The sequence below is a fragment of the Hibiscus syriacus genome, unplaced genomic scaffold (genome assembly GCF_006381635.1).
Source record: "Hibiscus syriacus cultivar Baekdansim isolate YM2019G1 unplaced genomic scaffold, ASM638163v2 tig00111582_pilon, whole genome shotgun sequence".
Lineage (NCBI taxonomy): Eukaryota > Viridiplantae > Streptophyta > Magnoliopsida > Malvales > Malvaceae > Hibiscus > Hibiscus syriacus.
Window position 1 is genome coordinate 4,541,704 of NW_024063126.1, and position 7,248 is coordinate 4,548,951.

The window sequence follows — 7,248 nt, forward strand, 5'->3', positions numbered from 1 at the left end:
AAAGTGAATTAACAAATCATCAGAATTCAAATATCCTTCCATTTTTTTTGCAAAACATCCTCAAATGAATTAGGGGACAACTGGTGCCATCATATTTCTCAAATTTAGGCATTTTGAATTCATGGGGAATAACCAAATATGGAACCAAGCTGAGCTCTCTTGCTTCTAATTCTTTGTGGTGGGCACTAACACTTTTCATATTTCTGATTGTTTCATCCACCTTCTTGAATCTCTCCTCATATTGTGAAATGAGGCTATTCTTTAAGTTCGAGTGGGATGCCCCAGGGTATGTTATCATTCTTGACTCTTCAATCTGATAGCATTGTTGCTCTTTAGCAGTTATCTCTTCTTTATCAGATGTCATCCCCTGAGTAATTTGATTTGATCTATCTTGTGATGCTTCTTTCCTTGTATCCTGAGGTAACCCTATCAATTGTTCTAGCCACTGATCTTGTAGTCTTTCATAAGACTGCTCCATTGTTTTCATGATGATGGTACATTAATATGAATAAATGATCACGGTTTTACTGTTACGGAAATCTCTCAGGAATTATTTACATTTTTTTATAATTAATGTATATAACAATACTTAAATAAATAAAAATGTAATGTAAATACAAAAATGCATAAATGCAAAAATAAGAATGCAAATTGTTCAATGCAAAAATGCAAATATAAAATGAAAATATAAAAATGCATATGCAAACATAAAAAATGCAAATGTAATGAAAAAAATACAAATGCAACAAAGGTTTCATTGAACAGAAAAGTTTTGGTGCATCAAACAAAACTTTTACATGTAGGGGATGACTTTCACTCCTAATTTCACTATTTCTCTTAAAAGCCAAATTAACTTCTACTCATGTTCAGGTGTGGAGTTATCAATCTTCCTTAATTCTCTTGTAAATCCAGCTAAGTCCACCAGCTTATGAGCCACATTGTTTGCTTGAGTAGCAGCTTCCTTCATGATATTCTCTTTTTCCTTCACCATCTGTGTCAAATCTCGGAGTTGTAAACAATGTTGTTCATCTTTTCTTGTGAGAGAATCTTTATGTTCAAGAAGTTCTCATACAAGATCTCCATAATCATCTAAACATTTCTTCAATGTCTTGTTCTTGGCCATAGTGTCTTTTAATTCAGTATCAATCTTATGTTGATGTCTCTGATATGATGCTTTCATGTTGGTCATAGCACTATTCAACATTGATTTTCGACTTGACATTTTCCTAATTCAATGATAGTTGTATTGCGTCATACTCCTGCAACTCTTAAATCGTGAGAAAACTTCTTGGCTCGACCTTCATGTATGTTATAGTTCTTTTTCAGTTTGGTGACCCCTGTTATCCACTCTTCTGGGGTGTTTCCTATGCCAGCATTTTAAAAGGCTTGATTGACCTTCTGGAAATCTTCATGCATGGTTTCTATTTTGGTGCTCAATTTGTTGTTTTCAATCTTTAAATTACGTATTTAAGACTCAGACCTCAGCAAATCTTCTTCTTTTTGGGTGCCCCTACTGATGCTCTTACCTTTGACCACTTTTGGTATTAATCTAGCAGGACCTTCAATTAACAAACTAGGTTGATCATTTATCCTAAACTCTAAGATTCCATTATCCAAAAGACATTGGACTCGATGTTTGAAGGCAAGGCAATTTTCAATGGTATGTCTTTGAGCTCCGGCATGATATTCACAATAAGCGTTGATGTCATATCAATTCGGATACAGAGGTTGAAATGGCTTCATATAATGCAGAGCTGCTTCAATTAGCTTCTCGTACAACTCCTCATATGATATAGGGATAGCATCAAAATGAGAACCACCTTTTGTCGTGGATTGAACCTGAGTTTTAGACGTCGGGAGCAGACTAAACATCGACGATTTCAGATTACATGATTTCTTCCCAATTCTGGGAGCTTTTACAGTTGTCACCATTTCCTGGGTATCTCCAGATAATTTGTGAATACGAATGATGACTGTCTATAATTTCTCAATTTGGTTAAGATCGGAAGTTCCTTGTATATCTGAGATTGCACGGTTATGTTCATTGAGCTCTCTCTCTTTTTAAGTAGAAATCTCTTTTCCTTTGGCCAAAACAGATATTCTACCCATCATCTTGGACATCTGCTCTCTTATTTCTCGTATCTCCTTTTGCTCTTCAACAGGCATATGATCTTTGGGTGTATAGCTCTCCTCTATCTTCGGAGTCCCCTCAGGATGTCTTTCCTTAGCTACGTCATAGTTTACTTTATCATAAAACTTTTTTCCATTTATGAATTCTTTCCAATTTGATGAACAGTCTTTCAAATCAACACCTTTTGGTTATGCCATGATCATGCAATGCAAACAAAAGAAATTAATATAAACAAATTAGAGCAAAATAAAATGCATGGGAAAAAATAAGAAATAAATAAAATAGTTAGTACCAACTAATGGAAAGAAAAAAAAATTTATCTATCAAGGTATAAATCTTAACCTCGTGTTTTCTAGTTCCATGCTTTGTTTGGAAAAATTAACCTAACTGCATGATTTCTAGTTCACATGCATTTATTTAGAAAAAAATGAAATCAAAAAAATTAAAAGCTAGAACTTATTTCTCCTTTGTGTACACCTACGGACAGAGGTTCAGTCTTGTCTTAGATTGGGTGAATTTCTAAGGTTTATTATATGCAAGGTTTCAGTTCTAGGAGTAAAGGTACTCGAACTATCCTTGTTGGTGCCCCCTTGGGCTGCCAAACCCTCAATCCTAGTCCATCACAGACTTAAGCGGACCAAGTTCAATTCGAGGGGACACATTTCCCTATGGCTGACACGGAGAATAAATTCTCACTAAGACATAGAGCATATGAGCCCCGAAAGTTACTTGCTAGGTCTGACACGGAGAATAAATTCTCACGAAGACGTCGCTTTCACTCCCACTTAAAAGGGACAAGCTTGATTATAACGCTTATATTATGCAATGCACGTGTTATGTGTGAGGAGAAATTTTCACACATAATTTAATATCTAAAAAGCAATCAAATATACAAGAGTATAAAATAAATTGAAAGAAATCAAAAGAATCATAAATTAAATAAAATTAAATTCTTAATTTCTAATTACAGAGACAACATATAATCGAATTTGGTTGACCAGAGTCCCCAGTGGAGTCGCCAAGCTGTCGTAACCGGTTTTCGCCCAGGTACAAATTTTTACTTGGCGGGAAAAATAATGTGGATAAAAAATGATTTTGATTTTAAAAAATGTTTTGGGAGTCGCCATCTGCCTTTTGGATTAGGTAGGTCGAATACCTAAAAACCAGTTAAAATATAAACTGGTATGTGTTTAACAAAAAATTCGTTCTTTTTAATAATAAAAAAGGGATTCACGGTCGGTTACGTTTGGGGAAGGATTAGCACTCCCACAACGCCCAAAATTGGTTCTTATCAACTATAAATTGTCTCTAATATTAGAATTTAAGAATTCGAATATAAATTTAATTTATGATCCTATTATTTCTTATTTTAATCGGATAATTCTAAGGAAGAAAAAGATATTAAATAATTTTTATAAATTATAAATAAAATATTTATTTGTTTAAAACATCAGAAAAGGACATCTAGTTGCTTTAAGATTGCCCTTTCTTAATATTTGAAAAATAAATAAATATTAAAAATAATAATTTTTTCCTAATAAAATAATTTAAATAAAACAATATGTGTTTTCTGATTTTTATAAGTATGATATTTATTTATTTTTAATATATCAGAATAGGGCATCTAGTTGCTTTAAGACTGCCCTTTCTGAGTATTTAAAAATAAATAAATATTATTATTTAATCATATTATAAAATTATAATATTGTATTTCATGTAAATATTAGTAAACAAAAATAAATAAATAAATAAAATATTATAGTTAAAGTATAGGATAATAAAAATAAAATTAATGCTATATGATATTTTATTATTAATATAATATTAAATAAAATAATAATAATGATCAAAATAAAAGAAATTAAAAAAATAATATTAAATTGCAAAATATTAAAAATTCATGGTCAAAAATGAAAATTAGTGATTAAAATGTAACATATTAAAATTAAAAGCTCTAATTAAAAATATTATGAAATATAATAATTAATAGTGTAATTTAACCATAATAATTCACATTGGATTAAAATAAATTTAATAAAATTATAAGGGACTAATCATAATATTTACCCTGAATATATATAACTACGGTGCAGTGACTAAAATATAATAAAGTAAAATTGAAAGTCGAAATTAAAAGGCACATAAAATTATTTCAGTGGCTAAAATTACAGTTTACAAACTTTAAGGGTTGTGGAAAGGGTTTACCCTTTTCCTAAATTGCATTGACACCCCTCCCCCAAAACGACATTGTTTGGGAGAGAGTATATAAACCCTTTTAACCTGCCCCATAAGGGTCAAACCTCTCATTTTCCTCTTCTCATTCTCTCTCTAAGTGAGAGAGATGAGAATTCTCTCTCGCTTCTCTCTAGCTTCCCCATGCTGAATTTTACATAAATACCCCAAAATGAAGCCCTGAACCTCCCCAGGCCGAATTCAGCCTTAGTTTCCCCTAAAAAAACTCCTGATCGGAGTAGATCTAGAGAAATACCTTTGGGTATTTCGAATGTTTCGTCGGCACGTAGCGTCTCTGGTCACCACATGGTCTCCTCGGTAAGCTCTATCTTTTCTTTTCGTTCTATTTTGGTTTACTGCTTGTTGTGGGTTCGTGTTCTTGTCGTTGTTCTCTCTATTGGTTGCCGTCGTGGTCCTCTCTGTCGCTGTTCTTCCTCTATTTTGTGTTGCTCTCCTCCTCTTTTTTTTTGCAGAGGATAGTGGCTTTTATAAACACCACGGTGCTCGCCATGGACCGGTCTTTAAGGTGGATTTCGGTGAGTCACCGAACTATGTGGTGACTCATCTCATAGCTGCGACGTGGACGACCGTTTGGGTCTTCTGGAAGCTTCTAGCGAGGGCGGCAGCAGCTGGCTGAGGCACCTGGCAGTGGAGGTGTAAACGTGGGGCGGCTGGAATGCTCTTGGAGGCGGCGGTTGGGCAATAGTGCATCGGCAGCGAAGAGGCAGCGGCCACATGGTCCCTAGGGTATCATAACCCTAGGGTTTATTCTGGATGCATCAAGGCCGTTTGATCTTGCCAGATCTAACGGTTGAGAATTGAGGCGGCTGGAAGCTTAGATGGAAACCCTAGAAGCATTGGGCTATCTCGGGTTTGGGCCAGTTGTAAACGGGCCTTAGGGTTTGGTTGTAAATGGGTCGGGTTCTTTGTAAATGGGCTTGTAATTATTTATTTAATAATAATATATAATATTAATAATAATAATAATTTTAATAATAATAATAATAAAATGAAATGAAAAAATTAGTGTTTACACTATAAGTAGAAACGAGAAAGTAATACAAATGCATGCAAAATTTTCCTCTAGCTTAATTAGAATTGTATTATTAATTTTTTTCCTTTCATTTATTTTTCGAATAAAAAAATTAATTTAGGCCAGGTCAAGTTTCTCATATATAAATTGGGTCAGGTTCAGGTTAGATCGAGTTTTGGATGGAGGAGTTATTTTTTTGGGTCAGATCAAATTAGTCGAAATCAACTCAACCCGACACATGCCCATCCCTATTCACAAAACAGCCAAGGCATAAAAGGAAGCCTAATTTCTATTCTCATAAACATGAGAAAAATGGAGGAATATATGCCCAAACCTATTCAATTCACGCTTTCCATCAATAGCTCCATACAAAAATATATATTATTGTCACCAGTGCTGTGTATTGTTCTCAAACTGATTCTCTGTAAAATAAAACTTGATGAATAAGCTGGTGAACACAAACTGATAATTATATATTAATATTTAGAAGGAACATTTTCTCAGTTTTCTTCTTGATTGATTCCTTGTTTACGTCATAAGATGTTTGGTTTCATTCGTCACACAAATTACGCATCATTCGGCTGCTGTAAGTAGTCCAATTGGAAGTCTGACAGTAGGGACGAACCTAGAATTTCATGTTAAGGGATAAATTTAGAAAGTTTGAAGTATGTGATAACTTTTAAAATTTTAAGAGGGGTAAAAACATATTTTGAATAGAAAATACAAAGAAAATATATAAAGTATATAAGAATTTGAATTTTTAGGGGGCGACTAGGTCCCATCCTGACAGTCCTGCATGTATAAAGCAATCAAATGCAAATGCCCTTTGCTCATTGATCATCCATTCAATCTCTCTAACCATGTGCATATGTGTAACATGCGACTGCTGCAAAGCTAAATGTAATTGCAAGGCCGGAGATGCCGATTGCACTGACTTATTCTTAGCCTTGGCCATGCCTCCTATTGGAGTTTTGAGAAAACGAGGACCTAAGGTAATTTCTCCATTCCAATTCTGTCCTTTTTCTTTCGGTACAACACCATCCGTCCAGCGGTCGATAGTCACATTTATTTGAAGTAGACTTGGATCGAATCTTTAGGAGGACAAAGTCTCCCAACTTCGAAACATTTCTTAAAGAACATCAGACTTATTATCTTCGATCTAACATTTGTTTGTGATTTCATTTTCTTTATGTCCTTGATCTTAAAACTAATTAAATGTTTGTAAATATTTCATGAATCTAAGCCCTTTATATATATATAATATTGCAGAGGCAATTCTGGGTGAGTGTTTGCCTGACAATGGCACTGTTTGTTCCAGGAAGCGTCTACGCTGTTACCGTAGTCATATCCAAGGAGAATAGAGGAACAAAATAAACTGAGATTTGTGTTTTCATCAAACTTATAATACAATTTTACGCTCTTAACATGTCTAATGTTGAAATATATAGATGACAAATTAGTTTAATTTAAGAGTGACGATTTATCATTATTTAAGGGTTACACATCGTATATCATGGTATATATTTCTTCATTTCTTCATTTCCTCATAAAGAGACATGTCCTAAGGAAAGATTGTGACATTTCAAAGTTTTATCTATTAGATGCATATAAATAGGTGATCTATGGTTTTCTTCAAATGATTACAAACAATCCAATCTTCTCTAATAAGAGTAATAATAAGGAAATTTCTTAGTTTTACTTGTTAAAGGAAATTTAAACTTTGTTGCATTTCAGGAGAACTTTTGTCTTAACCCTCTAATAACTTTGTGTAAGGATAAATAGTTCTGTTTGAAAAACGTCATCCGCAACTCAAAATTTTTTCGTGTCCGATTATATCGTCTTCATTCAGATT

At 33.5% G+C, this 7,248-nt stretch overlaps 1 long non-coding RNA gene across 1 annotated transcript; it reads left to right on the forward strand.

Annotated features, from left to right (window-relative positions):
• The first annotated feature begins 6,251 nt into the window (after positions 1–6,251).
• LOC120165313 lies at positions 6,252–6,758 on the forward strand. The gene is made up of 2 exons (XR_005519801.1): positions 6,252–6,388; positions 6,666–6,758. It is a non-coding gene; the product is annotated as an uncharacterized LOC120165313 (long non-coding RNA).
• Positions 6,759–7,248: the final 490 nt, after the last annotated feature.